General features: G+C 43.7%; 1 long non-coding RNA gene across 1 annotated transcript; it reads right to left on the bottom strand.

Annotated features, from left to right (window-relative positions):
• Positions 1-10,693: 10,693 nt before the first annotated feature.
• On the bottom strand, positions 10,694-11,547 carry LOC311252058. The gene is made up of 4 exons (XR_014621482.1): positions 11,455-11,547; positions 11,304-11,374; positions 11,161-11,233; positions 10,694-11,078 (listed from the first exon to the last, which is right to left on the bottom strand). It is a non-coding gene; the product is annotated as an uncharacterized lncRNA (long non-coding RNA).
• Between the last annotated feature and the right edge of the window lie 3,391 nt (positions 11,548-14,938).

The following is a 14,938-nucleotide window of genomic DNA, read 5'->3' as shown; positions in this document are numbered from 1 at the left end:
ACTCACTCATCCGGGCATGTACTGCGGTCTCATGAGGAAACGTAGCTTTTTGATATGATGTTTTTCTTGTTCCCGAATACAAATATTTTTTAAAGTATTTGTTCGAAATAAGTATTTGTAAAAAACACGTTATTTGTGCCTTTCCGAATACTGTATTCGGGTTCGGCTCCACCCCAATGCAGGGATTGCAGGAAGATCTAGAGTTCTGTCAACTACAGATCTTTAATCTTTGTAAATAGCACTGTAAATAAAAAAAATATTAAAGGTTAAACAAAGAAGACCAACTTTGTGTGTACATCAGTAATCAGTAGTGAAATGAGGGTGCTGGATGCTCAGGGTATGTGTGTGTGAAGTCAGAAAGGGACCAAAACAAACAAACAAACACAACCAAAACCAAACAAAGCCATGGGAGATGGCTGAACAGCACTAGCCATCCAGGAGGGAGAGAGCGCCATTTTTGAACCACCAAGCTAGGTGGGCTGCAGGTGAAGAGAATCCCCCAACGAGGTGGAAGGAACCAATCAGTAGCACCTGCAAGGGAGGAGCACAGGCAGGGCAAGCAGCAGTAGAGTAAAGCCTGAGGGCCATCACAACTGAAAGAGACAGAAAAAAGAAAAAAGTTAATTAATGTATTGTATTTATTATGTATGGATTTTATTGTGTGTATGTATTGTGTTAATTAATATATTGATTTTATTGCTGCATGATAGTATTATTGCTGGAGTTATAGCCTACTAAATATAAAGATGGAGTTACTTGTAAAAGAGCCATCTTGATATACATTTGCACTGCACACAATATTGTAGGAATTATACTCGTTAGGTTTGTGTGGGTGGCTCTTAAAAGAGCCGTTTAGAGGGTGTGCACATATTCTACACTGTGTGTTGCCAGGGGACTTTTCCTTCTTCAGAGAAGTAGGCTGTGAAGGCCTCCCTGACCCTGGCATCCATCCCAGCGTTGTTGGCACCAACTCTTCTCAAATCTGGCAGGGGGTCCACCTCTCCAAGCATGATGCTCCCAGCCTGGGTTGGGGTTGTGCTCTGTATGTAATTGTGGAGGAGACAAGTAGCCTTCACACAGATGTCAGCAACCTCTGGACGAATCTCAATGACACGCCTGTAGATTCTCCATTGAGAAGAGAGGATGCCAAATGCATTCTCCACAACCAGCCGAGCCCGAGACAAACGGTAGTTGAAAGTCCGGCGCTCAGCTGTGGTCAGGCTTTCCCTGGAGAATGGCCTCATCAGGTGTCGCTGCAGTGGAAAGGCCTCGTCTGCGACAAACACATGAGGCTGGGGTCCTCGGTGGTCTGCTCCTGGTAGTAGCTGGTCAGCGGGCAGTTGGAGGGTGCCAGTTGACTAGGATTCCCATCCCCCCACCATTTGCAGCAGAAAAGTCCCCCCCCCCCCCTTGGTAATGGCTAACCAAACCCCTTTTGGAATGACAGACAATGTTGCCCCACTATCCACTAACAGGATGGAGTCTAGGGATGGGCGTATCGATCCTGTGGTATCGATATATCGATACTCACACGCTACTCATTTGGCATCGATTTCCTTAAAAATATATCGATATAAACTAAAAAATAACAATTGGGGGTGTATGCATCACTTTAAGCTGTTTTAGATTCCTTTCTTAAATTACTATGTGCCGAGACACCCCTGTACCTGGCGGCATATTGAGCTGGCCCATGTCACGTGACAGGAGACAAGCGAATGAGCGTCAACGCGCGACACAGCCGTCAGCGACTGAGCGACACAGCCAGGCCAGGATGCGGAAGCCAGAGGAAAAACCAGAGAAGCGTAAGATATGGCAGACAGAAAACGAAGTGTGGTGTGGCGTTATTTTTCACCAGTCGATAAAGTCACGGCAAGGTGCCAAGTGTGTGATAAAAAAGTTTCACACAGCAGCAACACAATTTATTTAAACATCTGAAGACGACACATCCCGAGAGCTTGAAAAAAGACAGGCTGCTGTGAAAGTCCAGTCTCCTGAGCCACCTGCAGTCCGGCAGAAGACCCTGCACAAGAGTCTGCAAAAAAGCCAAGTTTATCCAGGTACAGACAGTTACCTTTGACAGTGTAGTGATAAAGTCTATAAATATTCCGATCACAATCTAATTTTAACAGACACTTCAGGTGAAGGGGATAATTATATCGAGTATTGTCCAGTTGTTGATTAGCCTACTTAAAAGTCTTAAATGTAATAATATTTTGACTGACAAAAATTGCCAATAACAAATGAACGGTATCGGTATCGATATCGATGAAAATGCAAGAAAAAGTATTGGTAACGTATCGAATCATAAAAGCGTGGTATCACCCATCCCTAATGGAGTCTAACCCGCCTACCTTAGCTGCAATATACCCTGAATCCCCATGATTACTTGCAGAGGCCACAGTTGTAACAGTGTGCTCGGGGGCAGGCAGTTGGCCTACTGTACCTGACCCCTCTAGTTTCCTGCAAGTACGGGCAATCACGTCTGAGGTGCCTGCTACACCCACATTCCCAACAGCCCCCTCCTGCTCCTCTAAAATCACGATTGGTTGCCCAGCTAGGTGTTACACTACCCCTGAGGCCCCCATCTGGGTTTTCAGTGGGCCTGGGAGGATTTTGTCCCTTTGGAGCTGCTTGCATGGTTTTAACCGTGGATTGAAGAGACCGCACCTCCTCTCTCAACTCCTCAACCATCCCCACCAACAATCCCATCTGCTCCTCACTGCTAGACTTGGCCACTGACACCCCCATCACTTTGGCCTCCGAAGTCACCTGAGTCTGCTCCAAGTTTCTAAGCAACTCCATTTCAGAGGAAATCTCAATGGCCTCCTCAAGCGTTTTGGGTTTAGCACCCCGCAAGCTGACCCGAAAATCACCTGTAGCAAAGTGTAAGATAAACTGATCCCTTGCCAACATATCACGGGTGCACTCATCAGCTGAGGGGTATGCTCTAGTGGCCAACCTCCTCAAAGCATTCCCAAACTCCCTAGCAGCCTCATTGGGCCGCCGGCGACGGGCAGTAAAGCTAGCCCTGCTCCAGTCGTTGCTATCACACGGCTCAAAACATCGTGTCATGGCTGATTTCAATAATGCATAGTTGTTCTTAGCCTCCCTGGGCAACCCACTGTACATGTCCCTAGCCCGACCCGCTAGTAAAAGAGACATGAACTTAAGTTAAAGTGCCTCATCCCAATCATTTACCTCAGCGGCCAAATCAAACTGTTCCGACCAATCTGACCACTCACGACCCACTCCCGTAAATGTATCTGGCATGAAGACTGGACAGGGCGTCGGGCCAACAACTGAATGCATAGAATGGGTCACATGGTGACCGACGCTAGTAGATAGACCATCCTCAGTATTGTTCCCATTACTCCACACCTGCGGCAACTGATTACCTTCTGTCTCCGACATCTTAAAGGGCTACGCTCTACCAAGTTTTAATTTTGGGAGATACAAGATCGCACCGCTGCCACCAGTGTAATAAACCTTGTTTCTAATGTGAGAAATGTAGAGAGCCCATACACAGAATATTTCTACTGTGCACACACAAGAAGGAGGAAACTCAAAAGGTACAGATAGTTATATTCTTTATTAACACAAGTTTCTTAAATTACAGCAAGAAGCTCAGCACAGAAGGATGGGACACAGTGAGAGTCATTAGCCTGCTCCTCTCGGTGCCACTCACGGGCCAGAAACAGGTGTAAGGCTACTATTAAGCCTAGTTTATGCTTCTGCGTCGCGGCGACGGTGTAGCTACGTCGTCGACCCTACGCCATCATTGAGCATTCGAAGTTCTGCGTCGAGGGAACGCGTTGTTCTGCAATTCACCGCCAAGCCGCTAGGGGTGTGGCTGTGTCTTTGTTTGGTTTCGGGGGGTTCATATCGGATTCCTTGGTTTTCTTCCGGTCAGACAGTAAACAATGGCAACTGAGATGGAGCGGGTGTTTTTGGAGATGGAGCTCATGGATATTGAACAACAAATGCTGTTGTTACAAATGTTGAAGCACAGGCGATGCAGAAGACATTTGCGGAGGTGGTCTGTCCGACCACAGAACCAGTCGAGGCTGAGAACGGGTGAATTTGCCACACTGGTTCGCCCACTGAGGAACCTGGATGAAGAAATGCACTTTCGGTAGTTTCGAATGTCCACGGGCAGATTTGACGATCTTCTTCGCCGTATACAGCCTTTAATATCGCACCAGACAACGCACAGCATGCCTGTTGATGTCGCCCAGAGACTGGCAGTGACGCTGAGGATTTTAGCCTCGGTTGGAAGCCAGCAAGCTGTGGCAGCTAGCTACAAACTGGCGTCGAGCACTGTGTCCAGCGCTTTGTCCGAGGTCTGCAAAGCATTGTGGACAGCCCTTCAGCCCGAGTTTTTGCCGTGTCCTTCAACCAGCCAGTGGGAAGCCATGGCAGCAGATTACTGGCGGCTGTGGAACTTCCCAAACTGCGTTGGAAGCCTCGATGGTAAACATGTTACCGTAAAAGCACCGCCACATGCAGGAAGCGACTACTTCAACTACAAAGGGAGTCACTCCATTGTGCTGATGGCAACATGCGATGCCAGGTAACCGAGCTAAATAATTTAAAACTTGTTCGTTTGATCTGAGTCCATGTTATACCTGTGTACAAATCCACAGTAACCACACTAACAACATGCTCTGAATTTATGTGTTTTACAGATACCGTTTCACAATGGTGGACGTGGGAGGATATGGAAGAGAGAGCGATGGTGGCATTTTCAAAGAGAGCGAGTTTGGGTCAATGCTGCTCGACCATTAACTCAATCTGCCCCCACCAGCTAAACTTCCAGGGACCGCAGTCCAGATCCCTCATGTCATTGTTGCTGATGCTGCCTTTCCCCTGCACTGCAACATGATGCGTCCCTTTCCTGGTATGTAGCTGTATATAGTATATAGTGTAGTGTGTGTATATGTATATATATATGTGTGTGTGTGTGTATATATATATATATATATATATATATATATATATATATACAGTACAGACCAAAAGTTTGGACACACCTTCTCATTCAAAGAGTTTTCTTTATTTTCATGACTATGAAAATTGTAGATTCACACTGAAGGCATCAAAACTATAAATTAACACATGTGGAATTATATACTTAACAAAAAAGTGTGAAACAACTGAAAATATGTCTTATATTCTAGGTTCTTCAAAGTAGCCACCTTTTGCTTTGATTACTGCTTCGCACACTCTTGGCATTCTCTTGATGAGCTTTAAGAGGTAGTCACCTGAAATGGTCTTCCAACAGTCTTGAAGGAGTTCCCAGAGATGCTTAGCACTTGTTGGCCCTTTTGCGTTCACTCTGCGGTCCAGCTCACCCCAAACCATCTCGATTGGGTTCAGGTCCGGTGACTGTGGAGGCCAGGTCATCTGGCGCAGCACCCCATCACTCTCCTTCTTGGTCAAATAGCCCTTACACAGCCTGGAGGTGTGTTTGGGGTCATTGTCCTGTTGAAAAATAAATGATGGTCCAACTAAACGCAAACCGGATGGAATAGCATGCCGCTGCAAGATGCTGTGGTAGCCATGCTGGTTCAGTATGCCTTCAATTTTGAATAAATCCCCAACAGTGTCACCAGCAAAGCACCCCCACACCATCACACCTCCTCCTCCATGCCTCACGGTGGGAACCAGGCATGTAGAGTCCATCTGTTCACCTTTTCTGCGTCGCACAAAGACACGGTGGTTGGAACCAAAGATCTCAAATTTGGACTCATCAGACCAAAGCACAGATTTCCACTGGTCTAATGTCAATTCCTTGTGTTCTTTAGCCCAAACAAGTCTCTTTTGCTTGTTGCCTGTCCTTAGCAGTGGTTTCCTAGCAGCTATTCTACCATGAAGGCCTGATTCTCAGTCTCCTCTTAACAGATGTTCTAGAGATGTGTCTGCTGCTAGAACTCTGTGTGGCATTGACCTGGTCCCTAATCTGAGCTGCTGTTAACCTGCGATTTCTGAGGCTGGTGACTCGGATGAACTTATCCTCCGCAGCAGAGGTGACTCTTGGTCTTCCTTTCCTGGGGCGGTCCTCATGTGAGCCAGTTTCTTTGTAGCGCTTGATGGTTTTTGCGACTGCACTTGGGGACACTTTCAAAGTTTTCCCAATTTTTCGGACTGACTGACCTTCATTTCTTAAAGTAATGATGGCCACTCGTTTTTCTTTACTTAGCTTTTTTCTTGCCATAATACAAATTCTAACAGTCTATTCAGTAGGACTATCAGCTGTGTATCCACCTGACTTCTGCACAACACAACTGATGGTCCCAACCCCATTTATAAGGCAAGAAATCCCACTTATTAAACCTGACAGGGCACACCTGTGAAGTGAAAACCATTTCAGGTGACTACCTCTTGAAGCTCATCAAGAGAATGCAGAGTGTGTGCAAAGCAGTAATCAGAGCAAAAGGTGGCTACTTTGAAGAAACTAGAATATAAGGCGTATTTTCAGTTGTTTTACACTTTTTTGTTAAGTACATATTTCCACATGTGTTAATTCATAGTTTTGATGCCTTCAGTGTGAATCTACAATGTCAATAGTCATGAAAAGAAAGGAAACTCATTGAATGAGAAGGTGTGTCCAAACTTTTGGTCTGTACTGTATATATATATATATATATATATGTGTGTATATATATATATATATATATATATATATATATATATATATATATATATGTATATATGTATATGTGTGTATATATATATGTGTGTGTACATATATATATATATATATATATATACACATATATTCATATATGTATAATATATATAGTTATTATTGTATAATAATTTATTGTGCTTTCCTATACAGGACTAGGCATGAGCATGGACAAGCAGGTCTACAACTACCGCCACTCCAGGGCCAGGCGGGTAATTGAAAACACATTCGGCATCATGACTGCGCGGTGGAGAATTCTTGGGAGACCAATAGAGTTCCTTCCAGAAAAAGCTGTGGATGTTGTCAAAGCCTGTGTAGTCCTACACAACTACCTCACCTACACCGATGAAGTGAGCACCCCAGACAGCAGATACATCCCGCCGAATTTTGTGGACAGTGACAGTTCTGGATCGGTGCAGCCTGGTGAGCGGAGAAAAGTGGTGGCCAATGACTCCAACCTCATCGAACCTGTGGATCCCACACAGATGTCCAGGGCCCGTTCCACCAGAGCTGCCTTGGCTGTTCGAAATGACCTGATGGCTTTCTGCGATGACGGAGCTACGCCGTCGCCGCGACGCAGAAGCATAAATCAGGCTTTAACATAGACCACACCACATGGAATTACACCCCCTTAGGGCACTGCAAGTACTGCACGGCAAAACCAAACCCCACAGGGCACACCACACCACACCGCACTGCAAACAACTCACTCTCCACTACACACACGTGGTAAGGACCCACATGCTGTGACACCTCTGAGACTTGTCTACCTTCCCCCAACTGCCCTTCTCACCCCGTTACTATGACTACACTGTTTTATTAAAATTCAGGACATTTAGGATAAAGCACACACAGACAGAATAACTCAAAATTGATCAATCCCAATTAAAACCACTTAACTGTCCCGTGGTCAGAGACTCTCCCCCGGGGTCTGAGCTTTACCGCGGCCCGGCTTCAGGAGGAGATATTGAGTGCACAGCAAATGCTCAGCTGGGCTGATACCCCGTAATGCTCACCGAGCTCCACTCCCCAGAGACGCCAGCACCCCCTCGCTCTCTCCCTTTTCACTTCTCCTATTCTCTCGAAAACACTCCCCTCCACAGGTGCGGTCACTCTGCAATTATCCCCGTGCAAACAATCACCCAATCTCCCCGGCCCACAGGGTCATTCACTACAATATGCAAGTGAGACTTTTTTTTTCTGGTGATCCATTTTCTACGTACGAAAAGAAAAAGTTAATGCGTGGAACTTTTTCAAGAGGATGTAAGTGTTTGCTTTTGTAATACTCATGTTGACCACAAGAGGCTGGAGAAACTGGAGACACAGTAAAGTAAAGCCTAATTGTAGAATTTGAACATGGGAGGCATTATTTTACACATAATGATGCATCTCATATTTAATTTCACTTTATATCAAACGTTAATTCTAGATCCACGTTGTCATAAACATTCAAACAAGCAGTGTCACTACACGTACTTGCACTTGCAGTTAAGTGTAATAATTATTCCATTAACACCTTTCAGTTGTAAAATTATCAGCCAACTCAAATCTTAAATCAGTATTTCCTCAGTCAGCGCTGGCTGACCGTCACATACCCTCCCCGAAGCTCAGCAGAGAGGGCCGGACTCTTTGGTAACTAACTGATGAAATTATCATAATTGATGGTAGAAATCCAAGATTAAATCAAATAGCATTAAAGAATGAATAATGTGCATATTTCACCAAGAACGATTCTAGTTTTCATATAGTTGTGTCAAACTGCTGCAGTGGACACAACTGTGCTGTCAGGCGCACACCGCGCACTCTGCATTCTCCAGTCAGCTCATCTGGTACATCCTTATGTTACACCCTGAAAAGGGGAAATATCAATAGAGATGCTCGGACACAATGCTTCCTGTTACAACCCAGCTCGTTAGGGGAAGGAAGCAACATAAAACCAGATATTAAAGTTGGAATTTAAATAATTTATTCGCCACAATTTATCATAGGAGAAACGATACAAAACTGAGGATGCTGGAAGGGGGAAAAAGGCAGGTGGATGCTGCTCAAATCAACAAATAAATATAACCAAAAGACACTCTGATTCCAGAGTTATGCCAGTTTTAAACAGACAAACAATGAAAATAAAACCCACCCCTACCTCGTCTGGTAATGGCGATAAAACAGAAAATACAAAGTGAACAGCACCCCTAATTCTAATGAAATCTAATACAGTAACCATCTAACGTGCGTGTGGTCTTGATAGCGAAAATCTAGCGCTGGCCCAGTACCCCGACACATTCCACAGAACACAACCGTTTCAAACAAAGTGAGGCGAACTGGCCACCGGGATCAGTCGCCACAACTGACAAGCCGACGGACAATTTGAAAACTCCAGTCCCTGATTGTCGAACTCAGATTGGCGCTCCTGCACGAGATAGAGCCGCACCAATCAGGACCTGCCACTTCTGGCACAGGAGACGAGGGAGGAGCCTGATCCGGGGCCGGAGAGCGACTGAGCAAGAGAGGGAGACCGAAAAGGGAGACAAGGCACATACACACACATGCGCACACGTGCAGGGCCATAACACTTATTCTATGGCAGCTTCATTGAGAATCAAATTATTACAATATACAAAAATACATATTTTCTGCAAGTCTATGTTATGTTAAAATATATTTGCATTTTTCACTTTCTTTTTAGCAGGTCAAACCAAATACAACCGGTAGGTAGACACCAAATGGTCTATGGATAAACAAATTCAAATTATCCTACTCAGTTGTAATGGAATAACAAAATGTCAAACACTCTTGTCTCTATATTTGTTATATTCCTTGTTTCTTATCTTAATGTTTCTTGAACAGCTGCTTTAGACATGAACTCACAAACACATTAGTAATTAACTAGCCTACACACAAACACATACATATTGAACAATTATTTTTGAAACTGTCAGCCAGAGGTATTCCAAAGTACACACTTAGAATACTTGTATTCTGGTATGCCAACCAAACAATGAGGGTTAAATGGGGTAATGTTGTGTCGGCCCCGTTTCATGTAAATAATGGTGTTCGCCAAGGTGGCATTCTGTCTCCTGTTTTGTTTAATGTCTATATGGATGACCTGTCAAGACAGCTGAACACATGTAACACAGGCTGTCTTGTTGGAAATACTGTTGTAAATCATTTAATGTATGCCGATGACCTGGTTATTTTTAGTCCATACAGTGCTGGTCTACAAAGTTTGCTAAGGGTATGTTCACAGTATGGAAATGACTATGACATTAAATATGATAAGAAGAGTAACGTAATGATAGTCAGGAGCAAAGAGGACAAGAAATTATTGTTTCCTCAGTTTTCTCTAGATGATAATCCGCTCATGACATGTCAGGAGACAAAGTATCTTGGGCATTTTCTTACTAATGATTGGTGCGACGATAGAGATATTTATAGGCAGTGTTCTAAGCTATATGCGCAAGCTAATATGCTCCTTTGTAGGTTTAGTATGTGCTCAGTTGATGTTAAATGTTCCCTATTTAGATCTTTCTGTACACCTATGTATACAGCTCACCTTTGGTGTAGCTATAGGAAAAGCAGTATGCGGCGGCTCATAGTGGCCTACAACGATGGACTGAGGTTGTTGCTTCAGGTGCCCAGGTGGCAGCCAAGTCTTTGTTTCTTCAAATGTACTTGTGGCGTGATGTACAGGGGAGCTACGAGGTTGCGACAACGCCACCTGGGGTAATTTCAACCCCAGGAAATTGTAACACTAAATTTTAATGGAGGTTACAGGTTCGATGATACCACGGGGCAAGAGACCACACACCCACACACCCCCACACACACCCCCACACCCCCACACCCACACCCACAGTGTTTACAAGGCGGCAGGGACAAATCAAAAATAGTAAAGTCAATAACTTAAAACACCTGTGACACTACACTCACGCACACACTGCACACTCGTGAAGGGGACCACCATGGATTAAGCTGCCGCCTTGGACCCACAGCACCTAACCCAAAACACAGAAAAACAAGTTAAAAACATGCTATAGGGTGCTACACATAACAGGGTGACAAAACAATGAAAACGAAATACAAAACACTAAATAACAAAATAGCAACTACTAATCCCCCAGACTGAACCCAGTGAAATGCTCCTTTGATGGCTCAACAGTGGACAGCCAGATGAGTGACCACGCGCTGCAAAGCCCGGCAGCGCAAGCCAAAAGCGGCTCGACCGACCATACACCCAGGCAGGACACATTCATGAGGAAGCCGCAAAGGCAGAGTATAATTGGGCAGCGTCGTCACAGAGAGCCAAAGACGTCCAATATTTTAAATGGAGCCAAAACAGCCGCGTGGATCCCGGGAAAGACTGTTAATATCGGCTGACCAGTTATCCTGGTGTCTACAAAAAAAAGACAAACTATAATTTAATATACAACTAAATATTAAAATCAACATTTATGGAAGAAGCAACTCATACGCACCACTCTGCCAAGCCACGGTGAAGGCCAAGAGAGGCGGCGGAACAACAGCCTGCGCCACAGGTCAATCACCCAGCTACAAACAGAAATAATCAGCTGGGAACTGAGTGGCAGAGCCGCGAGACGGCAAACAATTTCGGACTTACTGACAGGGGCAGGCAAGCGTATCCAGGAAGGGCTTCTGGCGGAGCGATGCGTCTCCCCACAGCCGATTGTTCTACAAAGAGCGGAGATCGCATCACCAAAGTGCCCGTGTTACGCACACATGAACAATGGAAGACTAGCAGGGGGCATTACCTGAATGAAGAGGATTGCAACCTCGCAACGGCCACGCCAAACCACCGCGCCAGACCAGCCACAGGAGCGGAGGAAAAGAGCGAGACAGGTGTGTCCGCACCTCTATATGTAAAGGCGCATTGCGCCGCCCCTCAATCAGGGTGCCCAAATAGTTGGCACAGTGCCATATAGTGGCAGGGAGGGAGACGACCTGTCACATACTCAACTGTGAAGCACTTTAAAGAAATGTAATGTATCGTTTTATGTGCCGCCTGGATGACTCGGGGAACAGCATTATTGGGGCTTTGACAAGCCCTAATAGGAGCTGCTATAGATATTCATCCAGGCTTAGAAAACACTGGTGGGATAGCCTGCTTATGAATCATGTGGAGAGTTGATTCTCTATCTTTCTGTCTGTCTCTTTCTCTCTCTTTTACTAATCTGTTTTATCATGTTTGTTGTTGATGATATGGACCGCTTTTTGTGTCTGCAATAAAGATTAATAATAATAATAATAATACACACAAACACATTAGTAATTAACTACACACAAACACATTTGCAGCATTATACTCTGTATGTGTTCCTTATTACTAACTATAATCAAAAAGCATATAATATGGGTCATACTTGTGCTTACACAACATATGCTCCTTGCCGCCCGCAGAGAGGAGGGAGTAAAGCTGGCTGCTTACCAGCATACCAGTTAGGAATCAAAACATCATAAAAAAAAATATTCTAAACCACCCAAAATTTGTTTAGTATGTTAATAAAATACACACAAAACTATTTAGCACACATATTTCGAATTTCAAGAACATAAATAATCATTTTGTGCATGAAAAGGGGAAATATCAATAGAGATGCTCGGACACAATGCTTCCTCTCTGGCAGCTTCATTGAGAATGAAGCATCGTGGCCGACAGAACCCCCTTCCGGCCTCTGCAGGTGTGACTAATCAATCACAAGTCATCTCTCATAAATTGAAATTATAACTTATGAAAGCAGTTTTTACATTTTTAGCTGACCTATTTATTAATGACTTCTCTCATCACTGTAACTGTTTTTAACGACTGATTTTATTGACTGTTTTTAAGCTGATTTTAGTGACCTTTTACTGACCTGAATATACCTGACCTGACCTGAATATATGGATTGTATGATTTATCAAAGCCTGTAAATAAAGTCAGTGACAGCTCTCACAGAATCGTTGCACTCCGTATCCACATTGTGATTCCTGAGTCGCCTAGTTCACCGTAACTACACTTCAATAAATAAATAGCGTTCACATATCAAACTTCCATTTTCAAATGATATCCCAGGCTGAGGAATACCACTGATTGTCGTGCATAATTTGGACACTGTGGTGGCATACGTGCGTAATGCTGATAGATGCATGAATTTTCACTGTCCTCGCACTGCTAAAGGACAGCATGAATGGAAGAATTAATAACAAGTGTTTTCCAACTTCCATCTCAGACTGTTCTCTCTGTTGTGGCCGTGATTCACTATTCACTGTAAAAAACCATTGATGAGAAGGCTGATAATACATGTTCCCCCTACGACATTAATGGCAGATTAGTGCCAAGTATGACACATTCCTTGTCAAAAGATAGACATGACACTCATGTTACATAACCTGCTAACACATATTAGAAGCATATTGTGTTTGGAGTGCAAAGAAAACATTTTTAGAACTTAAAAAATGGATCTTACTTGCCCCTCAGGGCTTCTGTATAGCCTACCACAAAAAAAGGAAATTTGTGGAATTGTTTAGAAGAGTTTCCAGCTCCTCTCCACTGTAGCGAAATTGGCCAAAACGTAAACTGTGATTTTGTGAAGTGCTTGCAATGAAAATGCCAATTTAGGCCAATAAAGTCCCAAGTTTGGTGACCCATTTAAACTTTGAATCACTTCTCTACGTTGAGGTATGGCAAAGCAAAAGGCCCCAAAGAGTGGAGGGTTTGAACTCATTTAACCATGATTTCCAATTATTTCTTATGGCTAAATTTTAGGCATGTGTTGCAGGACTAGATCCACAACGAGAAGAACATAAAGAAGAAGAATAAAAAGAAGTATGGTGAATCACTGTGCATATGTGCTTTGCATATAGGCAGAAATACATGACTGTAGCAACCAGGTAGCCAAATGATGACAGCACATGTCAAACTGCAGATGGATTTTGAACAGGGAGCTGTGCCCTTCACAACCTGGACATGGGATATCTCAAAACCTGTACACATCAGCCTTATAACTCTACATCCTGTTCTCAATTGCCTCTCAGTGAGGTGGGGTGGCAGTTCCTTCTGGATATCTACCAGTGTGGTACTCTTTAATTCAACCTTTCATCCTGGCCTGCTTGTTTGAACACCTTAATTTTACTGTGATCTATTTTTCTGTCCTCCACCGGTTCTCTATCCACACCCTCCTTTAAGAAAAAGTATAGTGTCTTGACACTAAAGCTGTATCTAATGAGTGGGTAGACACCCAGCACTCACACCAACATGCAGCAGTGCAGCAATTACTGAACATTAGGTGACTCACTGCACTTGATTCCTTATTCAGAGTAAAGGTCATGACCAGCAGGTGGTGCTGCAGCTGCACTCTATTCTCCTTTAGCCCCTCTTCGAATATTCAAGTATTCAAAACTATTTATTTTAACTTTGGTGCACACTGTATGTAAGCATTCATACATTCATTAGGTGCTTCTAATTCGATTTCTATTAATCACATTTAATGAAAGCATTATTAGTAAACAGTCTCGGTTGTGAAACAAAATGTGGCCAATTACAGTGAAATGTGTGTGACTTGTATGGACCTTTAGTCAGGTGATAAAAGATGGTTGTTTATGCTGGGAGATAGAAAGCTGTGTCTCTGTTCAAAGATGGTCTCTGGTAACAGATGTGAATGTCCTCCTTGATCAGTCTATACACTGATGGTATTGTTTTCTACAGCCATGTGCATCAGTGTTTACTTCAGAGAGAGAAGTTAGAGCAAAATGTTGTCTTTTTCACACCACATATCGTTCAGCTCCTGCAATACAGTCACCCACATTGCATCCACTGCACATAAACTGTATATCATTGTTATGGGACGCATTAAAGATTTGTAACAGGTGGCTCACTTCTGATAAAATAATCAATTATATCTCTAATACATGTCCTACATGTTACTGTAATTGGGTGGATACATAATCAGCCGTAGTGGCCCAACATAAATGAAGACAATGAATTACTCTAGGATTATTTGTATCTTTGTTTATTCTTCAAAAACATAATTTATCTAATTTACATCAATCAGTCTCTTCAACTTGTAAATTTACCTTTGCCAAGGAGGTTATGTTTTCACCCATGTGGGTTTTTGTTTGTTTGTTGGTTGGTTTGTCAGCAGGATTACCCAGAAATGTTACTGACAGGATTTCCACAAAACTCGGATGGAGGATGGGTCTCGGCCCAGAATAAACCCCATTAACTTTTGGGTCTGATCCGGATAAAGATATGGATCC

The sequence above is a fragment of the Pagrus pagrus genome (genome assembly GCF_965226575.1).
Source record: "Pagrus pagrus genome assembly, chromosome: 22".
NCBI classification, from domain to species: domain Eukaryota; kingdom Metazoa; phylum Chordata; class Actinopteri; order Spariformes; family Sparidae; genus Pagrus; species Pagrus pagrus.
Note: the sequence above shows the minus strand (reverse complement) of the source record. Positions and strands in the feature narration are given on the sequence as shown.